This window comes from Grammomys surdaster, unplaced genomic scaffold (assembly GCF_004785775.1).
Source record: "Grammomys surdaster isolate TR1022 unplaced genomic scaffold, NIH_TR_1.0 334, whole genome shotgun sequence".
NCBI classification, from domain to species: domain Eukaryota; kingdom Metazoa; phylum Chordata; class Mammalia; order Rodentia; family Muridae; genus Grammomys; species Grammomys surdaster.
Window position 1 is genome coordinate 6,683,311 of NW_021604753.1, and position 24,986 is coordinate 6,708,296.

Sequence of the window (24,986 nt, forward strand, 5' to 3'; positions counted from 1 at the left end):
AGAACATGTATCCCTCAGTGATCGTCAGATTGTTATGCTATGCATATATAAGAACTGAGGCTGTACAGGTAAAATATTAATAAATGTCAAAAATTTGCAAAGGCCCTTTGGTGGTTTGCAATTCATCCAGTGAATAAGATGATTGACTCAACTTTCTAAAAAAGATGTTAACTTAGCTTCTTCATTGTACAAACCTATATTGTCTACTGCTACATACCATATGAGATCATTCAAATTTCAAGAAATGTACACTAAATAAAGCACAAATGAGTTTGCATTTGTTGCATTTGAAATGCTTAATAACCACACATAAGTAATGCCTGTGTTGAAAAAAAAAAGGAAAACAGAATATTCCAAGCTCTACAAAAGCTCTGCTGGGTTATGCTTATGCAGATAATAGAAGAATACTAGCATAGCCCATTATTCCTTCTGTTCCCCTTCACTCAGAAAGGATAGTTAGGGAACCTTTTTCTGTACTTTCTCTGCAATTAACATATTCTGCCGGTAGGTGGCAGTAGACACAGTCCGCTTAAGTATGTCTTTGAAACTACCGTTGTAGGGTCTTTGCCAAAGCTGAAATTCGTGACCAAAGAATCATCCTCATCTATTTATAAGCAATTTAGAGGCATATAACTAGGATAAAAACTATCAGTGCAGGCAGCCAGGTGTAAAATAATAGAGATTTAGAGGAGACAATCTTACATAGTGAAATGTAAAAGAAACACCCAAATAATGGGAACATAATTAGCAATCTTCTCAGCATCTCCTATGTACTAGAATATTATTGGCATCTTCCTTCCTCAGACACTCTGAATTACATGTTTAAGTTAAGACCTCCTAGTGCTTTGTGCACCACCTACCTAAACCGGTTTGGTCTCAGAAACTCTACCAGATGCCTTTGTCAATTTCAAGTACAAGGCAACAGCCACATTATTTTGCCTGAAATGTGAAGAGGAAGATGATGTAGGACAGAGTAGGAGAAGAAAACCATTTATAATGCAGGCAATTCTTTGTGGGGGTTCAGGCTGAGTAAGCTCGAGTAGTACTTGCTACTGGGGGACCCAAGGCAAATCAGCTCTGACTTAGTAGAGAGGTGTATTAGGAGAGGTGGTGGGGACAAATCCTGTGCCAGGAGAGTGTGAGATAGAAAGATGTAAGCAGAAGTCTCCACACTGGGGAGACCATGTAGAGCCAGACAGAATACAAGGAGGATGAACAAGAGAGGCAACCTGAGAGGTGGAAAGAAGTTGTAGACCTAAAGGATCCTTGTATACAAAAAACAAGTGGCTGTTAGAAGCCACTTAAAGATGACAAGCAGACTGAATTGTGACCAGCAGGCTACGCGGATGTTAAATGCCTGCTGAGTGATTGGCTGATGCGGTGACAGACTGAGAGCATGAAAGATTGGTGCACCACTAATAAGTGAATAATAAATAAATGAGTGAGCATCACAGTTGTCAGCTTCAAGTGCCAGTTAATGAACAGCTATGTAGGCTGGCAGAGGTCCACTTGGTGAAGTGCTTGCTGTACAATCATGAGGGCTTGAGTGTGTGGCCCCAGAACCTGCATAAAACTGGGCACGGTGGTTCACACCTGTAATCTCAGCATTCCTACAGTGAAATAGGCAGTGGATACAGGACGGTTTCTAAAAGTGTACGGGCAGCTGGTCTTGCATATACAACAATAAGGAAAGACTCTCTCAAACAAGAGATGAAACTGACACTTGAAGCTGCCCACAGGCACATCATGGCATCATACTTAAATACACATACACACCATCATTCTGTAACCCAGATTCGGTAACACAGAGTAGTCACTGTGTTTTGCTTTTGTTTTTTGCTTTTCCTAGTAACAGCACATCAGGTTCCATATCAATGACAAAGAAATCACCGTTAAACCATGATATTGCTACCTTGCCGAAGAGTAAGAGGTTTCAATGCCCTACCACAAGATCCCAAGTTGGCATGGTCCCAGGTTTCCAGTCCATTCTCCCCACCCTATTGGAAATTTCTCTGAGAATAAAGAATTAAAATGAGTTTCTCTTCCTCCCAAGAAAGGGACTTAGACTTGGATTTGTGCACAACTGCTGAATGGCTCAGTTTAATAAACCTAATTAGGAATTACAGAGATTATGATTAAACATATTAAATGATTAATAGCATTATGCTGCTCATGTAAAAATTAAAATTAATCATCTCTAGTCAAACAGGACTTTGGAGAAATCTTTGTGGTGTTTTCTTTGATAAAAACATACAGCGCTCGATTAATCATTTTGTAGTGTACACATTTACACAAAAAGCCATAAATTGTTATGTAGGCATACCTATGGCAGAAATAATTTTTTACTGAAAATATGTAAAATGAAACCCAAATTTGTAAGGTGAGGAGGAGTGAATAGGGCTGTCAGCCTTATGGGGTGAGAGAGAAAAGCAAAGGAGGCCATTTTGAGCTGAGCATGCTCCTGTTCATGGTGACGAGTTATGTGTCAGCCAGGGCTATAGAGTCGCCTACTGTAGTATGCAAGTCCACTGTCACCAACTGCTAATTTGAATCACAGCCCTTTATATTTCTGTGCCTACAGTTTGCTTATCTGTGAGAAGACAATAACAGTCCATGACCTATAGGCTTAGGACAAGGACAAGAATATGGGAATAGGTAGAAGTGGCCATAACTTCAGTTCAAGGAACAGCCACCATATATACTGAAGAGAGTACTTGCTACCTCATTTGGGGCCTAAGTGGACTTTTTCTTTTTCTTTGGGAATCTTCAGGGAAAACATCCTGGGAACAAACCTGTGCTTTTATATGATTCCTAGGGTTCAGATCCAATATGTTGCCTACATGTGTTAGCTACCATCTTGCTAAGTGACCCTTGTCTGTTTGGGAATGGGTAGTACCTGGAAAGGTGATGCACCATGGAAGGAAGTGAGGTCACTGGGGATACTAGACCTTAACCTGTTCTTCCAGTTCTTTATACTGCTACCACCGAGCAGACGGCCCTTCGCTGCATATCTCCATAGTATACTGTGCTTCAATAACCTTAGGCCAAAAGCTTTGAAACCACCAGCAAAATAGCCCTCCCTGGATTGTAACATGGTGTTCTGTGACAAACAACGTGATCTCTGGCTTTGCCCCTGATTAGATTATTGCAATCAGGTGTACTGGCTTAAAACAACAGTATTTTCTCATACCATAGTAATGAGGACAAAAATCTAAAACAGAGGTGTCCAGAGAGCCAAGTTTCTTCTTTCTTTGCCTTTTCCAGCTTCAATTCCTGGGCATCCCTTGGTTTGGGGCTTTGTGATGCCCATGTGATTCTGTCTTCTTATGGCCATCCTCCCTGGGTGGCTCCCTCAAGTCTCCTCCAGCTTCCTCTTCTTATGAAGGCCCTAGCCATTAGATTTAAAGCCCTTTTTAAATAAGGATATTTTGGGATAATTAATTTTGTTAAATCTGTAAAGATCCCTTTTCCCAAACATAGTCTCAACCATTCACAGTTGGCATCGCTTATGCTATGGAAGTGTTTTTAGATGGTTCCACTCAACCTATGACAGTTCCCTCGTAAACATGAAACCAGAAGTGCAGATTCAATTAGTGACTATTTTCCAGAAATGACTATGCTATTCTTTAATATCAACTCTGGGCTCTTGAATACTCTCAAAAGAGCTAGCCTCCAATAGGGGGTGAAAGAAAGGAGAAGGTTCCAACTTAAGCAGAGAAGAGACAGAAACTGTTCCTTTATCAGGCCAGATTGGCCACCTCCCCTCATGTACTTGGTTATAGATAGAGATTCTTGACCCCCCTCTGCCAGAGTGGGAAGCCCTTTGTCAGTTTCTAGAAAGATCATCAATATCCTATACTTATGTCTGAAAATGGAAAAAGTAATCATTATTTATCTTGTGTAGATAATATTTCAGAATGGGACAATAATGATAAAGCCCTACTTAGTAAGAGAGGACATTACATTAATCATGATGGTCATCAACAAAACATTTCAGTTTTGTCCTCTGTTTCTCTGGCCCACAGACATACAGAGCTATGATAAACAGCCTTCTAATCACACAGGAAGACTTACAGACCCTGTGAATTGGAGATCCATTAACCATAAGAAGCAAATCTCTAAGAGTCCCTTGTCAGAAGTTCTGAGCAAGTACATTAAGAACCACCTCACCAGGTTCTGTGTTGGCCTTCTGTGGCATAACCCTATCAGGAGGCAGGCTGTTGGCTGAAGAATTTTCCTTAATAAATAAACTCCCTAGGTATTGGCACAGGTTATAAATGTTAAGAAAACACCAGCGGCACTTTAATCTCCTGAAGATCACTTAGTGTTTCCACAAAGACCTTAATAAAGAACCGCGGGGCTCCCTCCGCTGTAATCGTTCCTAATTCAATGAATAGCTCTGAGCAACCCACAGCTAATCCTAGTGAAATTGGATTTTGATATCGACCAATCCAGGGATGACTGTTTGAGAGAATATCCATAGAAATCAGCTCCTTTCAGATTCTGGCCCTGCCCCAGTGTTATCTTAGTAGGTTACTTAGACATTGTAGAGTCAACATTCCTGGTACCTTTTAACAGGTACTAAGTAACTGGGTGTAGAAACATCAGATAAGGGCTGTTTACAGCTAGGCATCTGAGTTAAAAATCACTTCCATCTTTTACTTGTCTAGTTACTTAAGCCCTTCTGAACCTTAGATTCTCCAGACTAGCATAGGAGATTTGTGTCTGTGGCTCATAAGTGCTACATACAGGTAAGTTAATACTGAGGATAGATGAGTGAATCGTGGTAGATGTAAACCTACAAAAGAAATCAGAATTCAGAGAGAAAGTGGAGGTCTTTACAGTGGCAGCCAGCTAAGGAGAGGGACCAAGCAATGATTAGAAAGCAAGCAAGAACCAAGCTATATTTGGAAAATTAAAAATACATGTATGCATAACCCAGTACTAGATATAGCTCAAGGGTGCTGAGGAGGCACACTTGGGCAGCCCTGAACAAAAATAAAATAAAATAAAATATGAGCAGCAGATGTAATTTTATAATGTCTAGAAGTCACATGTTTTTAAGTGTGAAACAAAATATGAAGTCAATTTTAAGCACATAGCTATATTAGCTCTATTTAGCAAGGAAAGTATTGTGATGCATCATTAGTGCAAAGGGCATTTAAATTATATTTTCTGCACCAAGTCTTTGACATTTATTGTGTCCCTTATGCTTATGGGTCTTAATCTCAGCAGGGCATATTGATTTCTCATTAGAAATCCTTGATCTATATTTAAGCTTCAAAAATAAATGACAGCTGAATATCAAGATTTCACACTTACAGTTCAAAGTTCCCAATGACTGAATCAAGGGTCAGTTCTTCTGTTTAAGACAAAGTTGGATTAAGTGGGGAAATTCTGCTCCATCATTCCAGCCGTAAGAGGGCACTGTTAAGAGTTCAAGTGTAACACAAAGAGGGCACCTTAATGATGTTCTAATACCTAGGACCTGTGAAAAGTTTGCTTTACAGGACAAAGAAGTGGGAATTAAAGGGACAGAATTGAAATCACTTATCATCTGAGCATGAATTAAATTATCGAAGATTCATGGGGAGGCCAGTACAAACAATAAGGTCCTTCCAACGGTCTTTAGAAGGAGAAAAGAAAAAAGCTAGTGGCACGTGCTGAGATGTGAGATGCATTCTGCCTGCCACCTCTGGCCTGATGAGGAGATTACAGAGGAAGGACAGGAGCCTGAAAATTAACAGACTGAAAAATGTAGATGCTCTAGAAAGAAGTATCTTCCGCATTTGGGGATGTACACTGTCTGAAGTTCATTAGCGTCAACAATGTTCATTGCTACAAAGAAAGCTTAAAGCCATCATCACCTACATGACAAAACATAGGCATATGGGATTTCCAACACTCCAGAAACTTCTATCAGATAGGTTTCTTTTTAGTCAATGTGAAGGAATGAAGATAAAGTATAGAAGGATGAAGAGAGAGGGAGAAAGAGGAGTCCCTAGGACAAGGGTGAAACAGAGCTCTATAGCAAGGAACAATATTAAGTCAAGTCCACTTCAGTGCTTCAGGTAATGATCAAATATATGCAAGACTATACAGAAGTATGAACTCCTTTCAGAGTTAGCCCTCTATTCACAAAGCAGGCAACTTGGACACTATAGAGTCAACAAGTCTGCCATCTTTTAAAGAATAATGATTGAAAATAACATCCATCACACTCACAGTTTATGTCTTCTGAACCTCTGTCATCTGTGACTCTTGCTGGATCCTGACTACTGCTAACTACTATTATTTCTGTCATCCTATAAATAGGTGTGTCTTAACCCTCTTCTGTATTCCTGGACACACAGAGGCTCCATACCCACTGCATACATATGGTGCATGTGCTAGGGGACAGGGGTGGATACCTGTATCCCACTATTTGTACAAAATTTCAGAAAGTTTCTAAGCTACCTAGAAGATACATAGATGCCAGACATAACAGAAACCAAGAAGAGCCATTTGCTTTTGCCTTGCCCAAGCTGAGACAGATGGTCCCTGACTGCCCATGCTGTCAAATGCTCTGGTCCAGTGCTGATTTCTAAGAAAATATAGAAATGGCTAAAGAGACTGGGGTAATTGAAAACTCTGCTCAGATACCATGAGCCGGGGACCATGAAAATACGTGTCCATGTCTCACTTTATGGAATCATCAGAACAACTTGGAAATCTGAAACTCAGAGAGGTGAAGTTGCCTCTACAAAGGCACACAGCTAAGACAGAGCAGGGTGTGCATGTCCCTTTCCTCATCTTTTTTACTTTAAAAAGTGCATTTATTTTTATGTGCACTGATATTTTGCCTGCATGTATATATCTGTGGGAGAGTGCAAGATTCTTTTGAACTGGAGTTACAGATAGTTGTGAGCTTCCATGTGGCTCCTGGGAATTGAATGCAGGTTCTCTGGAAGAATGACCAGTGCTCTTAACTACTGAGCCATCTTTTTAGCCACCCCCCTTTTTTTACTTCTAAAGATTTATTTTATTTATTTATGTGTTTGTGAGTGAGTCTATATGTGTGAATATGGACATGCATAAAGAGGCCAGAGGAGGGTACCAGATTCCTTGGAACCAGAATTATAGGTGAGAGTGAGCTGTCTAATATGGATGCTGGAAACTAAACACTAGTCTTCTGAAAGAGCAGCAAGCATTCTTAACTGTGAGCTTAATTGTCAAGCTATCCAGAGAGACAAGAACATCTTCAAGGTAAGCATCCTATCTAATACCAAACATAGTTTTGGATCACTTTTCCTGACACATAGTAGGTCCTCGGTATGCCTTTCCTGAGTCATCCCAGTCCATCAAATATGTCAGTCTTTTTGTGCTCATGCCTTCTGACTTCTGCCTTCACAGTATGGAAATCCAACACCCTCAAGAGGACATGCATAGCTCATGGATTTTCCCGCCAGCAGACTGATAAGCACACAGCATCTTTTCTTTCTGGCCAGCTTTCTCCCCCTCTGTGTAACACTCTTCACACTAATAAATAAAATGTGTACTTCTGAATAGCCCCTGCTTTTCACTCTCCTACCAATCAAGTTGTTTCTTAGAAAAGGAGAAACTTGTGAGAGTCTTGGAGGCATGATTTGATTAAGCTGACAATATCATTTGAGCAACGGTTGAGTGCCCACTGCGATGTATTTTGGACCAAATTGATTTGTGTAACAAACACTTGCTTTGTCTCTTCTAGCAGCCTGAATGGCAGGCCTTGATTTAGCTAGTGATTTTGGGTACTGGGTGGATTTACACAGTCTGTGGTTGCTCTCTTTCTGCAGAGAGGAGCAAGGCCAGAGCACAGGCTGGCATAATTCAATACATTGTGCTATAAACTCAAAAAATAATATCACAGAGCTCTGCAATATACCTATTTGATTTGATTTGTAAACCTGATAAAAAAGCAATTGAAAAAGTTCAGGGAGAAAATATATATGTTTTAAACTAAACTGTAACCATATTGAAAGTGTACAAAGAACAGATCATGGGAGCAGGGGGATTAGAAAATTCATGCACATCCAATCAACTTCCTACCCTGCATTAGACAATGTTGCAATTCTCCATTTAAAGTGAAGAAAGACTGTACAAAGTTATTTTCCATTAAAGTGATAATAGTGAGTAAGGGCATGTGAATTAAAACCCACGTCTCTGTTTTCTCACAATCCCACTTCAAAACTGGGCTCCACAGAGTCTCCCAGCTTCCTGCCTTTTATCATGCTAGTTCTATAGGCAAACAAATAAGTTAATCATACAGCTTTGGATATAGTTAATACCTCATTCTAGTTTGACAGGGCCAATTCTGTACCTGGGTAAGGCAGACTTGAAGAACACATCACATTTCCCTGAGTTCAAGTAAATTCAATGCTCAGCTCAAGCAATAGGATTCCTTTTGGAGGAAGGGGGTGGGGGTCAGAGAGGGACTCACTCCAGTTTCTTCTGCTCTTTTCATCTTTTGAAAATGTAGGAAGAACATGAAAGGCACCAGGAGTCCCATAACTCTAAAGGACATGGGTGTCAAGGTGACTGCTGTATTTGCCTTCTCTGGCTGATGAAACAGAATGCTACCAATGGGACACAATGGACACTTACACCTCACTGTTTGGGAAGCTGGAGCTGTATCACTAAGCCTTATAGTTCCATTCTTTCTTGCTGTGTCCTCACAGATCAAAGGGAGAATATCTTTATTAGCCTTCTTTTCTGAGGAAAACATCCATTCCATTATGAGAGAGCCCTACACTCCTGACCCCATTTAACCTAATTACCCCCCAAATCCAATCTCCACATATCATCACACCAGGGGTATGGACTTCAGTGTAAAGTCTGAGAGGAAGCTCAGTAATATAGCCATGGAGAATGCACAAACACTTGGAGATAAGAAAGCACGTTATAGAGGGACAAGGCTCACTAGGTGTCCTTAGGTAATCAGTCATTCTGGGTATATCTACTGAGAACATGAAACAGGTGGGGCATCACTGCTTATCAGAAGCAAGAGTGACAGTGACGAGATGACTCTGGCTCTCTGAATTCTAAAGCATAGGCTTTTCATGCCATATACAAATTGTTAAAATATGACTACTGCTAGAAGCTATACTAAATGATTTTGTGCTTATTTCAGTTCTGGCCATTGACTGCTGGTATCAACAGGACAATGTCTGACACTGGGTTGCTCTTCAGCCCTTCTATTCAATATCAACTACTCCCACATCTAATTGAAGGATAATCACTCTCCATGGAAGATTGCTTCTGTTTTCTGGAATCCTAAAGACAAGCCTTTAGGTTCTTCAGATTAGCTAGCTCCAGCTGAAAGAGCTCAAATATCCCTCCAGGCCTGAACATCTGCTCTCCTCAGTGACTCTCTTGCAGCTATCTACTCTTACTGCACAAATACCTTGCTTGTCATTAATACTCTTGGAGGACTCAAAATCCCAAGCTATCTCAAACCTCCATTTAAAAGGAAAAAAATTATTGAATTCTCATTTTCATATAGCTCAAAGATTTCCCCCAATGTATTATGCAAGATTTAAATGAACCAAATGTTAATTCTATACATTATGGTAATTTTCTAGGACTGAGAAAACTGCCAAAAGCACAATTCAGTTATAGAACCTGGAGATGAGTTTAAAAATGGAGTGAAGATCCAGGGTTTTCCTGACTAATTGCCTGTCAGTCCTTATAAACGATTCTGAGAAGCACGTGTTCCCAGAGCTTTGTTCTAAAATTGTTTCCCCCAGTATACAGCATGGAGTGGTGTTACTACCTCTGTGAAGTGCAGTAGGTTTTTCACATAAATAAGGCAAGCATCCTGCCCTATAAAGTACACAGTTTCGGCAAAGTGACACAATTTGGCTTGATTTCAAGCTGCAAATCCCATTTCACAGGGCTTATTTCTTCTGCACTGCAGCGAGGGGGGAAAGTCAGTGACCTGCATGTTGGAAAACAGAAGTTCTAAGAGAATGACTCGTGACGTAGACATGTTTACGCCTCCTTTCCAGTGTGTCCATTATCCTCAGGATGTACAGTTTTCCTTTGTCGGCTGTAACTGATAAACATTAATACAGCCATTAGTGATATGTTCATAGAGAAATGAGTTGTGACCCAGTCTGCTTTCCAATAAAACTTTATTTATAAAAGCAGTGGACTAGATCTGTCCTATAAGTCATAGCTCCCTCTGTTCTGGGACTTCAAATGTTGATCATTTAAAAAGCATCTTTTTTTTTTTTTTTTTTTTTTTTAGAAACATTTGCAATTGCTTGGTGTGAGAAAGAAAAGTTATACTCTGAGTCCTTGAGGAATTTCTGGTTCTATGAAGTGAAAAGACACTAAGCCATGCAAGTAAGAAAATTAATGTGTAGTGATTGAAGGACATTGCACTGACAAATCAGCTAGAGAAGATGATGGGAGAACTCTTTGGCAATTTCATTTATAGGTGCCCAGTCATCATATGTGCAGATGAGACTCAGGCAAACCTTTAGTGCTAAAACGGACTAGGTTCTACCATACATGTTACCAGCATTTGGGATGCTGAGGTTGTCACATTGATGTACATGGAAGGCTAACAGGGTCTAGATGTTAAGTTGTAGGCTATTCTTGGGCTAGAGTGTAAGGCCCTGTCATAAATACAGAAAATAAAGGAGCTGGAGAGATGGCTGGGTATAGAGTGTTAACAATACATAGTGCTTTTACAAAAGATCTGAACTCAGATCCTAGCATCCATGTTGGGTGTAACTTGAGTTCTGGGGTGGGGGGCAGGGAGGCTCTGATTCCTCTGGCCTCCGATGACACCTGCACTCACGGGTACAGATGCACACACATAATTAAGAATAATAAAAATATAAATTAAAAAAGAATAGGTGGAAAGGAAGAGGAGGAGGAAGAGGAGGGGAGAAAGAGAAGGAGAGGCAGAGAGGATAAAGAAGAGGAAGAGGAGGAAGAGAAGCAAGATGAGGAAGAAAGAGAAACATCTTCTGCTCCTGTGGTCTTCCAGTAGCTGTTTGCCCCATTTGCCCATTTAGTGAGAAGAAAGGAAATAGTGAGATCCAAGCAGTAATCATGGTGCTAAGTGATCCTGAATGAACCACTTACCCTCTCTGTATCTCTAGTCCTTCCAATGAAGGTCTAGTGAAATTGGAAATAAATCCATTTCCAATGAAAAGACTTCAAGAAGAAAGCAATTATTCTGGCTCAGAGTTTGAGTGCACAATCCTTCATGGTGGGGCGAGTACAGAAGCAGTGACTATCATTGTGGTAGGAACATGGATTCCTTTGAATCCTCTTGCTTTTTCAACATAGGCTGCAGACAAAGGGCTGGGAGCAGGGTTGGACTATCAACCACATGGACATCTTCCATGCAACCTACTTCCTTAAGCAATGGCCCACTTCCCAAAGGTTCTACAAACTCCCAAAACTGCATCACCAGATGGGACCAAGTGCTCTAGCACATGGGTAGGTGGGGGAAGTTTCAGCTCCCTGAACTAACATCTTTCCATGGACTACATCTCACAGCTGTAGTTGGCTGTTTGTGAATTCACTCATTTAAAGATTGTGTGTGTGTGTGTGTGTGTGTGTGTGTGTGTGTGTGTGTGTGTGTGTTATGTGTATAAAGGCTAAGAGTCCGTGTCTTTCCCAATCACTTCTACACCTTATTGTTTGGGACAGGGTCTCTCTCGTTGAATCTGAACTCAGCAATGTGGCCAACAAGGCCTGGAAGTCCTTGCATTGCCATTGCCCCAGTTGTGGGATTATAGGCATCGGCCGCCATCACTGTCGTCTTAAGTAGATTCTGCGGATCTAAACTCAGGTCTACACATTTGTATGGCAAGCACTTTTTGATTTATCCAACATTACAACCCGATTCAAAAATCACTCATTGATCAGTGGCTCCCCGGAACAAATGGCAAGGAGAAAGTTGGCGATTCAATGTCCATGTTGACTGTGGACTCAAGCATCATAGGTGTGAGCAGGTATGACATGGTGGTTAAAGATATCTATTCTTAATTTTACTCTACATCTACCTTAAAAGGAAAACCAATATGGAAGACAGATTCTACGCCTTGTGATGAATATTAGGTCTTACACTGTTCCTGCATCCCTGGACTGCCCTGGGAAGACAATTTTTTTCCAAAATAAAAACTTCTTTTCAGAAAAGCACTTCTATTTTGAAGGTGACAGGGTAGCAGCTGGAGGTAGGAGGTATTTCGAATGGCTTCACAGTTTGAAATTGTGCACACCTTCCTTACAGAACTTGGACTGTCCCTGTTTCTATGGGAATATGATTGGAGAGATGTAGGTGCATGGATTGCAGTGCAGGTGCAAAGCTGAACTTCTTGGAAGACAGAATACTGCAGTGGGGTATTTGCTGCGTTCTCTGATAATTCAGTGGTTCCATCTTTTACACTGAATTTTAGACTAAGCTGGCTTTCCCACTCAGCCTTACCCTTCTGCTTTTCCCAACATTATATCTTTGCCCAAACTGTTCAGGAAAGGACTCTGAACTGCTCTCCTAGGGTGGCTATGAGGAAATGGGATTATTGCCTTCTTAAGTAGGTGACAGCCACTCCCCATTGAATGATAAAACTTACCCTAAGCTATTCAGGAAGCTGAAGCAGGAAGATACCAAGTTCAAGACCATGTTGGAATACAAAAGGAATTCAAAGCTGTTACATTCCCTAAGGCCTTGTCTTAAAATAAAATGTGGAGGTTTGGCAAGATGGCTCAGCAAGTAAGCCTGGTGAGCTGAGGTTCATCCTCAGATTCCACATAAGACAGGAGGAGGGACCACTGCACACTGTTCCTAACTCTGTGTGCACAGGAGGAGACTACTGTACACAGGTCCTAACTCTGTGTGCATGGATGAGGTGGGAGGAGGGGTGACACCAATGAGATGTGACTTGTTGGCAGAGTCCTGCTACCATCACTGGGTACCATGCTGTAAAGCAATGCTACATCTGTATCCAATTCACAAGAAGCTCACAAAGCTAGGAAGGAGGAGAGTGGGTTATACAGTTAAGACTAAACACTTCTAATCGATATATGCCTCCCTAATATCAGCCTTCTAGTGATAAAACTATTTGGAGGAGATGACAGGACTTGGAAACAGACACAGGCAGGAGAAAATCAAGGCCAAAATTTCTGTTGCATGAACTGTGAAAAAATACCAATGCTCCTGAGTTGCCCGGCGTACTGAGGGGAAGAAGATGCCCCGTACCTTAATCTTGATGAACTATACTATTCTGACTAAAATTATTTGTGATCTGCTACAGCTTTAATGAAAAGAGGGAAGAGTGAGAGACTGGTTTATAGGACATCATAATGAATATGGTATCTGGAGATTCAGAGCTCTTTAATTTGACTGGGGACCTGTGCGACCTTGGGCAAAGCTCATGCCTTATCTTTGATGCATCAATGGTGGCAATAATGTTTTCATTTGGGGACTACAGAGATAGCTCAGTGCTTAAACTGCTTGTCTTCAACCGCAATGATGCAAGTTGGAAATCTAGATTCCATGTTTGTGAAAGCAAACAACAACAAAATAAAGATGCAGATAATGTATGTGTGCTTATAATGCTGGTACTGAAGAATCCCTGGGAGTTGTAGCAGACACTCTAGCCAAGGCATTGAACCCCAGGCCTGTGAGAGGTACTGTCTCCAAAGTAAAACAAAACAATTCAAACAGGCAGACAAATAAAAAATCAAACTCCAAAATCAAGGTGGATGCCATTGAGAAATGGCAACCAACATTGATTCTTCCCCCCCACGTGCATACATATATGAGCACACACATACAGACATCCACCCATGTACTTACATTCACACACCCATGTATAGACACAGAATATGAATACTTACATTTTAGGTTACTATGGTACTGTCACAAAAATCTACTTTACTTAAGTATTTGCAGAACATTCCAGTCACCGAAGCAACCAAGTATCACCATTACCTACAATTTGGAATTTAGTGTTTAGTAGGTTCAATTCTTGCTTCTACAAATGCATCATAGAACAGGACATTAAAAGATCCTTGTCTTAAGTAAATGGAAATCTAGGTAAGTACTAGAGTGGTGACTGAGAAACTGCTACACAGTGGACCAGGTAGTAGCCAAAGGAATAAAACAAGGAATGTTGGCTGGGCTTTACATTTGCATTGATAAGCTCTGAAGAAGATGACATTTATAATGAAAGTCCAATCAAGTCAAAGGACCAGCATATGCAAAGGACCTGGGGTGAGAATGTGGCAAGAAAAGAGGCAGACATGGAGAAAGAATAGGAAATAGGATCTGAGATGGGGGCAGAGGTACAAAGACGGAACAGAACCAGGTCATGTTGCCTATTGCAGGAATTTGGGTCTTTATAACTTTTTTTGCACTGTTAAAATGGTTGTAGGTTTATAGCAGAGTTGCAAAGAAATTGCCCTTGAGTGTGTGCGCACGTGCATGTGTGTGTCCTCCTCTTTTGTGACAAAGTCTCTCACTAGCCTGAAACCTGCCAGGTAGGTCAATTTCAAGTTGACAGGCTAGCTTCTGGCACATGGAGCCTGCTTGTCTCTGCCTGCCCAGCACTGAGATTACAAAAGCATACCAATATGTCCCACATTTTGTGTGGATCCTGGGATCAAGCTCAAACGTTCACCCTTATGAAACAAGCACCTTTGTACTTGACCCTTCTCCCAGTCTCAGAATGCAGTGTCCTGGAATACCATTGCCAGCTTCCTCCTACCACTGCTGTTTCCCCTTTGCATGAACACTTAGCAAATAAACATGGTGAACCTGTTCTACTTCCTTTAACCAAGCTCCATGTTTATTCACACATCCTGAAGTTCTATACCGGTATCTTTTCTTCCATCCTAGTTTCAGGACTCTGGCTTTTACTCTAATGGAAATAAGAGCCCCTAGAAAGCTTTTAGCAGAGGAAGAAGATAAAATGGCCTATGCCTTAGCAAGATGTCTGGGTGTTTCTTTCTGTATTTGAATTTTCATTGTGAGCCAAAGCCTCAGAAGACTATGGGAACTGTAATTGAGTAGGTTCTCACACATCCTCCTCCTCCCCAAAGGAACAGCAAATGCCTTTTATCAGAATTACACCAAGAGAAACGGTCAGGAACAATTATAAGGCATTTTGCAAACACTTGAGAGTATGTAACTGCTAAATAACCAACCATACTTCATTTCCTTAGTGCTCAACTTGACTTTTATTACCAAGATGCTAATTGTCCCAACACCTTGGATTTATGTGACTCCTTCCTCCTAATAACCCAGTATTTTCAACTTCTATTTTCTTAATTGTTTGAACTAATAACCTCACCTGGGTAGAACATAGAGGTAATATGGCAAAAAATAAATGTCGAATGTCGAGCATTTAGCTTTGGACAAGAAGTTGGAACAAAATCAGATTGTTCAATATCCATGCATGCACACACACATGTGCACGCACAGACACACATATATATGGTGAGAGAGAGAGAGAGAGAGAGAGAGAGAGAGAGAGAGAGAGAGAGAACCATTCCTGTTATGTTGTTATAGGTGTTGGCTCCTGGTTAGACAGTGGGGAAAAAGCACAAGTGCCAGACCATTTCTTTAGACCTTCCATGTGGTGATGCCTAACTGTTCATGTGATGTGGGAGTTTCTTTGACTTTCCTCTATCTCTTCTTAGTTCTACCTTAAAAATCATACTAGTAAAGTATCTACTAATTATCCCATCATCCCACTAAAACTGAGAGCTTTGAGACAATAAAATCTTCCAGTTTTGCATCTGTTTTTTTTTTTTTAATGACTTTTCTCTCCTCAGCCTCCTGAGTAGCTGGGACTACAGAGAAACTTCATGGCTCCCTTTCCTTCGATTCACTATCCGTGGTGCTTAGCACAGAGCTGCTCACTCACTCGAAGCAAACTGAGCAAGCATATCTGAGCTTCCAGAGAGCACCTAATATCAACTGAGGTTGGACATCACTACCTACCTGAAGTCTTATATGTTCTTAGCACCAGAGCCAGATTTGCTGCCTCATAGTGTTGCTATGACTAGGCTAGGGTTGCCTTCACAAGTTGGTCAACTCTATCTTGCTGATGAACACCCTGGCAGCTGGGGGTGTTAGTGTAGAACTAGCTTGGTGATGCGGGGCAGCATTTTCTGCAATGAACTGTCCCCCATTTCCTCAATAATTGGACTTATTCATCTGCGCCATGTACCCTGCACCTCATCTTGTGGAGGACACACCAGGGCTGAGAAGGGCCTCTGCATCATAAGCCTAACTATGTTATGTAGTGCACCTAATTGATCTTGGAAGGTTTTGTGTATGCTTGAAAATCTCATACGCTGGAAAATTAAAAGAATAAAGCAAGAGTGGGAAGAAGGGAAACGAAAGGAGCGAGAGGGAGCTCTAGAGAGAGGGAGAGAAGAAGGATGGAGGGGCAGACCAGGGGAAGAGAAAGGCAATATTGGAGAGAGGAAGCAAAGGCAGAGGAAAAAAGGAGATAGGGAAGTGGGTTAGGAGAGAATAAAGAAAGCAGAGGTAAGAGAGGGAAATGGGAGGCAAAGGGGAAGGGGAGGAGAGGGGACACTGGAAAGAAAGCCCACTGTCTGTTCCTTCTGGAACTTGTTTTGCCAGAGAATGTATCAGAAAAAGTTAGAGTGTGACAATAGGCAGCCCCACTACCTAGCAGGCCTTGCAGATGCTTGAGATGTAGTCCATACAAGGTCATGAACTACAGATTTTGTCTTTGCTTCTGCAGTTCAATTTAAGAGTCCAGTTGGGGCTTAGCTCACATTTTATCGTAAAAATGCATCATTGTGGATGAACCCTAACTCACTGATGGCTGGGGCCATCAAACCTTACAGCTATCCCAGCAAGCTCAGCTCTGCAGCTTCAGGGACAGTCTGGGCTCCAGGGGGCACTTTTGGGAAGAAAAAAAAAATCATCTCTAGTCTTGACCTTCTGAAGCTGAAGTCCTCTCCCCTGTGGGAATGCCAAGGATTCTAAAGTTATGTAAGAAGCTGTAGGAACAGCCAAGGCCCTCACAGGCAGAGAAGTGCTTCTGAGAAGAGGTAAAATTCCACTGTGAAAGAGAATGACACAGACTTAGAACAAATACAGACTCAGAGGAGCCTGGGAATAATTACAAAGATCAGGGTACAGAAACAGGGCAGTTACAGTTGCAGGTCTGTGGAGAGTTCTTTCATAGCATAGATGACGAGCAATGATGGCTCTTTGCAATAACGGGGATCTTCACAACACTTTACCTATCCAACAGCTACAAACATGTTTGCAATGGGAAAAAAGCTCAAGGTCTACAGAAATGGCTCAAGCAGTAAGGTACTTGTTGTGGAAACATAGGTGTCTAAATTCCATACTCAGAACCTAAATTTTAAAAATCTGGGCACAAGACCGTACACTTGCAATCCCAGTGTTGGGGCTCAGAATGTGGACTCAGGTAGATCCCTGAAGCTCATTTGGCTAGCCAAAGTAGACTACTTAGTGAGCCTCAGGCCAATGAGAGGCTCTGTCTCACAAAAACAAAGGTGGCTGGCACCCGAGAAAAAAACACAGATACCCAGGCATCTGCATATATTCACACACACACACACACACACACACACACACACACACACACATACACAATCTATGGTGTCCATGCTGTGAACTGCTTCACCATGGCTTCATTCTACTTATCAATAAGATGTCAGTGACCACAGATTTGGAAGGCCATGCTTTCCAGGTTCCTGTGAGCCAGCTCAATAGTTTATAGCATTCAGCTCTACTCAGTCACAGCACTCTAGTGTAGGACCTTTTTTTTTGTTCCTTTTAGCATCTCATTCTCAAATGTCTCCATCTGCTTCAGTTGGAGACTCTCTTCTTCTAAGGACTGAAGACCTGAAAGTTTTGGACTCTCTGGACTGGGCTGAGACAGTGTTCTCAGCACCTTGAGGCTGGCCCCGTCCACTATCCCACACAACTCCTGCTTCTGCCTTAGCCTTTGTCCTGTGCCTTGGAAACGATCTCCGTGCACTGTGCTGAAACAACTGCTCATCTCCTGTATTTCTCCTCTTGGCATATATAATGACTCAATGCCTGCAAAGCCTTTTCATGCATATGCCTGGATACTTGCATGTTTATGTGTGTAGGAACACATGTGTTTATGTGCATTTGGAGGCTGAAGGTGGATATAAGGTGTCTTGCTCAGCCAATCTCTATTTCATTTATTGAGAAAGGATCTCTTACTAAACCAGGACATCACTGATTTATTAAGATTGCCTGGCCAGTGAGCCACAGGGAACATTCTGTCTCTGCCTCCCTGGCTCTAGGATTCTAGCCACATCCAATATTTTAAGCAGATACTTAGTTTTTGAACTCAGGTATTCATGCATTCTCCACACTTTACTGACCACACCTTCTTTCCGTTGCCCAATAAGCACCTTTGAAAGTTGTGTAATACAGCAATGCAAACCCAGTGCTTGGAGTGCCATCATGGATATAAATGGAAATCCTGTAAGCTTGTTGGAGCTGGGGTGAATCAGAGTCACTGTACTTAATGAGAATGGTAAAATTCTGAGCAATGTCTGAAAACTGTATTCTAGAAATTTCTAAGCCTTTTGACTTCTATTAGGTCAGATTTGAAAATCAGAATCCTTCTTGAGTGCTGTTTGTTACCATGAAAAGCATCATTTAATTAGGACTAATATAAGAGGCTCTGTAGAGTGATAATTTAATAATTCGGCTGTTTTATTTGTACAGTGCCTCCAGGCTCCTTGTTAAAAATGTACGAGACATCCAAAGGGACAGCGTGGCTGTGTTGCCACACATTCATGAAGCACTCTCAGATCATAACGTCTGCCCTCTGGGCCTTGGGAACACCATCTCCCTATTGTGGAAGAAGGCACTTATATTGTAACCCAGTCTCACTTAGACATGGGAATCCCTGAAACGGCTAGCTTGCCCTGGCTGGGGGATTGTCCTTAGCCCACCAGAGAAAGCTCTAGAGATAGGCATACTTATCGCCCAGGAACTCTCCAGTACTTCCAGTTGGTTGCACTTTGTATCAAATTTTAGTAATCTAAGCCCCACCTTGTAAGTGGAAATACATCTTTGCTGATTTAGCCACAAAAGGGCTCATCTGGCATCACAGTGGTTCCCAAATAGGGGCTGTTTCCTTAACAGGTGTCTTTTCTTACATATGTGCCTATGTATTTCTGTGGCCTTGTGCATGTGGAGGGCAGAGGGAAAGCCTGAGTGTTGACCCTTAACTGTCACCTTGTAGGGCTCTTGTTTGCCACTGCATATAATCTGGGGATTCTCCTGTCTCTGCCTTCTGTCTCACTTTAGGAGTACAGGGATCATAGATGTATGCTACCATGTGGCTCTGGAGATCTCAAGTCCTCACAGTTATTCAGCAAATGACTTGGCCACCTAGCAGAGCATCCTCCCTGTCCCCAACAAGTGCCAATCTGGGGGCCATATTCACCCCTCAAGTATTGCTAGAGTATTTTCATCTCCCAGATCAAAGTCTTTGCATCTTGGGAGTGTGGCAGATATGTATGGCTGAGTGTGTGTGTGTGCTTGTGGTATGGAAGTGTGTAGGCTACACATCAAGTTCAAGTGTCATCATTCCTCAAAAAATGCCTCAAAAAATACCTGCATGCTTTTTTTTTTTTTTTTTTTTTTTTTTGAGAAAGGATCTCTTAATGACCTAGAACATGCAAAACAGGCTAGGTTGGCTGACTTTAATCCCCACAGATCCTGTCTCTTCTCCTTCAGTTCTGGAAACCACCCTATTGCACTCTGCCTAGCTTTTCTTCTTAATAGAGAAAGTTTCTAGGATTTGAACCTAGTCCTCATACTTTCAAAGCAAGTACGTTACTGAAGCATCTCCCCAGACGAATGGTGCTAACTTGGAATGTTCCAAAGCCTACTAACTAAAGGATCTGTGTAAAGACACACAGAGTCTGTTTTAGAACATTTCCCAGAGTGTAGAGAATAATGTGCACACAGTGTGTGCATGATGCCTGATTCTGGGTTGCAGAGCTTTCTTTAAAAGAAAACTCAGACAGGCCTGGCACCAGATGCAGACAAATGAAGAAATGCTTTGGTAAAGTCTGCCCACAGTGCCAGGAGTTTGTTTCATCACCAGAGACGCTGAGCCAAATGGGCACACACCTGGAGTGTCACCCATTCTCTTTGTCACCCATTCTCTTTGTCCCTTAGATGGAAATTCTACTCTGTGCTTAAAGATCCACACAGCTATTAATCACAGTTACAGGGTTTGTGACTTCAAACAAATTCATCCAAGAACAAACATCAAGAATGACAACACCTGCTTCTACCTGAACACAAGTGAAAAAAAAGAAACAGAAATAAATGAAAGAAAACGGAAGAAGTCAGGTTTTTAAGACACAAGGTAACTCAGAAATCAAGTTTCTAAACACATTTGCTGTCTCCTTCTGCTGCTGCTTGTTGTGTCTCCCTCCAGTCTCCTAGCATTGCCAACTCTAAGGCAGGTTCGCTTGAAATTCTTCTATGAAAAAGATGATTGCATTGTTTTCTCTTCAGGAAATTATGCTCTTAAGCAACCCTATGTCATAGAGGGCTGCAAACAGAACCTCTAATCATGGCATTTCTTAGGGCTCACTTTTCATTCTTCTCCCTTATTCATTCCCTTCTTTCTCACATCTCCCTCCTCTTTTCTCCACCTTCTTCCTCTCCAGCTCCTCTCCCTCCTTCTTCTCCTTCCCACCAATCCTCCCTATCCTCTTCATCACCCTCCTCCTTCTTTTTGGCATTTAATGAAAAGCAAGGTGCTCACTTAATAAATCGCACTCACAGAGACCACACTGCCAACAGACACAGTTATGCACTTGTTGACTTAGTGGCCATTCCTGAGCTGAGTGTGTAAGCCGTCACACTTCACTGTGGAAGGCTCTACTGCATCATTATGATCTAGCAGGTAGGCTGCTGCAGTTTACAGCACTGCACACTACATTAACCTTTGGTACCACTGATATTTATGACCTTATTAGAAAGTATTTATCAAGCTGAAAGCCAATATGGAGCCCATGTTTTAGGCAGGACTGTTTAGAGGCCATTAGCACTTCTTTCTTTGGGCATTTTAAATCTCTCTGAGATAATGCCTGCTTGGGACGTGAGAGGAGAGCCCAGGCAGACCATGAAGGTGAGTGGGACTTTAAATTTTTCCAGAGGGGGAGATTAAAGTTTTATCTGACTACCAAAGGGTTTTTTTTTAATGTACATTTTTACTCGCTGACCCATTGGCTCTACTTCTGTGACTTTTCTTGCAGAAAGGATTGTGGAACTGATCAGAGACCTGAGCAAAGGGCACTGTGCACCATAAGTCTGCTCCAGTGAGAAGCAACCTGGGTGCTCAACTGTAAGGGATTTGTAAATAGAATATCCTCAGTTAACACAATACTAGACAATGAAGCATCAAGTGGGGGTAGGAGAGGGGGAGGGGGAGAGAGATGGAGATGTAAGGGGAGCTGGGAAGATGGCTCAGTCCGTAAGTGTTGTGTAAGAACCTGAGTTTAAATTCCCATAACACACCCAAGAAAACAAGCAGAAACGAATGGTCCTGTGATCTCTTCACCGGGAGGGAGAGACAGGAGGATCCCACAGGCTCTGCCCAGCCACTGGAGCCTAAGGTATTGGGTGAGCTCCAGGTTCAATAAGGGACCTCATCTCAGAAAAGGAGTGAAGGAGGGAAAACCACATGTCCAGCTTTGCATGGACATGCAGTTGTGCACACACAGACATGCATGCATGTACACACATACATCATCACCAATAAAATCATTTCAAAGGATATTACTATTACTATTCTCTATTGCAATAGGTTTAACTCCCTATATAACAAAGGTTGACCTTAAACTCCTTCCTAAGCCTTTAGCCTCCCTTAGTTGAGTGCCCTGATTCCAGGTGAAGTACATCGGTGCACCCAGTTATGCAGTGCTGGAGTCTGGACCCAATCCTAGGCAAGCATTCTGCTAAGTGAGCTTTGTCTTAAGCTCCATATACATTCTTATTGTTTTTTAAATCACAAAATAATACAGCAAGAAACATTTTGAATTTTCCTTTGTCTTGAAATTTTTGTAAAACATTGCAGAATCTCCTGATTAAAAGCCCCGGCCAATGAACTGTCACAATGACTACAATTGCCATTAGTGCTTACATGGGATTGTACGTTTTCTTTACTGAGAATTAGTTATATCATCAGAATGTTCTATGGGACTGGTTTGTCTCTTGATGCACGGTGCTTTTCACAGGACCAATAATAGATGTCCTTACATTTTTACAAGTGAGCTGAAGGGTCACAGATCCAGGTGAGGATTATGTCCATTGTTTATAACACTTCTGAATGATTCAAACTTGCATCTGATTTTTCACAAGAGCCTCCAGGAAGTCCTGTCAGGATCAGTACCATCCAGCATGCCAGGCTGTGGTCCCCGGGTGTTAGTCCCCTGGTACAGAGCCTAGAACTTCAAGTGCACAGGTGATGTGCTGATAACCACAGGGTCAAGACAGCTTAGCAACCATCATCCCCTAGCTCCTGAGCAGACATTATTTTTCTCTCAGTTGTTTACCTTTTCTGTAAAGAACAGCCAGTGTGAACAAGATGGCCGCACATCCTTGGAGACTCCATAGAGGTCAACGCGCCACTCAGGGCAATTGGCTTTACTCTAAATTCACTGGGTTGGAGGCTGGCGTTAGCAGTGGCCGAGTCAGGACTCAAGAGAAAAGACTGTTGTAGAACCCTGGGCCCCTCAACCAGAACAACCCTGTCTGAGGCCTATTAACATGGCTTGCAGCTTGTGGAGGCTGCAGGGAGCAGAGGGCGGCTGCTGCTGGAGTTTTGATGTCTCCCAGATTTATCGACTAATGTGCGTCTGTTGGACAGAGAGAGATCAAAGATTTCTGAATAGAGCAAAGGGGGAGGCCTGGCCTCAAGCAGGGGGGCTGCAAATGATCCCTTCTCCCTACTCTTCACGGCTGGAGTCCTGCCTCTCACTGGTGGGCTTCCTGTCTCATAGGACAACTGCTGTTTCTAGAAAGGGAGGGTGGGGTTCTCACCTGTCAATCTTCATGGTAACATCCTTGAACTATGTCCACAGAATCATTCAAGTTCACCTTGGCTCTCAGAAAGGCCCTAGAAAAAAATATCAACCCTGCCTGGAATAGTAATTATAATAGCTTTTGTTTTGTATGTTTGCTTTTGGCCGAACATTGTTTGATACATTTTTAATATCTTTCCCTGCTTGATCCTCAGCACAGCTCCTTGCTTCCTTTCCTCCCTTCCCCACCCATCCTTAGCACCATTCCTTCCCTTCTTCCCTCTGTCCCTCCCTTCCTTCTTTTTAATTCCTTCATTCTTTCCCTTCCTCTCTCCCTGTCTTCCTGTACCTTTTCGCTGAACTTGAACAAAGTATCAGGCATGCAATGACCATGAACAAGACACAACATGGCTCTGACACCCTCGGATGGCTGGCGGGCAGGAATAAGTAACCAAACTAATAAACAGGATTATTGCAAGTTGTAGCAGGAGCAAAGAAGAACAAACAAATACAAGAAAACAAATAACTCTGATGATATTGGTTTTGTACAGTGCCCATAAAAATTATGATAGAATTGACATCTAAGCAATGGAAAAGCCAGGTGAGAGGGTGTGGTAGTCCACAACTTACACCTCAGTGGTTGATAGGCTGCTCACTTGGGCTTCATAGTGAGAGCCTGTCTCAACAAAAAACAAAAAAACAAAGAAAAAATCAAAGACAAATCAAATCAAAACAAAACCAAAACGAAAAAGGTATATTTACATAGTTCCAGGGCCAGAAGTTTAAAGCAGGGTGTTGGCTAAACTGTGCTCACTTCCAAGACCCTAAGAAAGGGTCTTTGTAGGATCCTTCCTAGATGGCAGCAGTTGCTTGCTTAGAGGTTTACCACTCTAGACCCCACATTTCTTGGCCCTGTGCCTTCATGGGCACGTGTATAAAGACATCACTCAGCATTTAGGACTCCTGTCTATAGTCACACCACCCTAAATGTACTCCATTTCATCTACACTGGGAAGCTAAGTAGGGCGGATCCTAGTTAGTACATGGATAGGAGGATTTATGATGTGTCCTAATCTAATATAACAACATTTGATTCAATTATATATTTCAATGGCTCTATTTTTCAGTGAAGGCTCATTCTGAGGCTCCAAGTAATGTAAATTTCCAAGATACTAGACAATCCAGGGCATCAAGGACAAATCCCATGGCACTGCTAAAACAAATTCAACTGCATGTCAGTCTGATTCCACATTCTGTGCTTTTCCATGGTGGCCAATGAATGGGAAGGAGAGAAAACACACACAGCTGAAAAACCCATGGTAGGAAGAAGCTTATAGGCTTCCCAGTCTCCTGAAATTTCTCCATGGAATTCTGGAATCCTCTCAAGCTTTGTAAAATCACAGAGAAGACAAGAAGAGAAAACAGTACTGTAGACTCTTAGAAACTGTCCAGCAAAAGGCACATGTTCAATAGGTAACAGTTGCAAGACATCATCTAGAAATGACTCCAGGTTAAGTGGCAAAACTGAAATGTTTGGGGGAATGGCATGTCTCAGTATATTAGAGAAATTTCTCTGAAAGCATGAAGACCTGAGTTCAAATCCCCAGCACTTACATAAAATGTAAAGCCGGTGGGGTCATGAGATGGTTCATGGGGTGCAGACACTGCTGGATGACACAAATTTAGTAACCTCAGCTGGATCCCTAAAATCCACACAAGGAGAGAACCAATGCTACAAAGTTGTTCTCTGACCTCCATATATATACCATAGTGAATATCCGACTCTCCCTCTCCCTCTCCCTCTCCCTCGCCCTCGCCCGCGGCCCCGCGCCCCCCCCCCACCCCCACCCCCCCGCCCCCCCCGCCCCCCACGCCCGGCGGGACCGGGCCGAAGCGGGGGAGCG

The 24,986-nt window shown here is 42.2% G+C and overlaps 1 protein-coding gene across 3 annotated transcripts in view; it reads right to left on the bottom strand.

The window, feature by feature from the left end:
• The window catches only part of Rbfox1 (RNA binding fox-1 homolog 1), a 176,113-nt gene that overhangs the window by 130,190 nt on the left and 20,937 nt on the right, over nt 1-24,986 (bottom strand). The gene's annotated exons all lie outside the window — the stretch shown is intronic.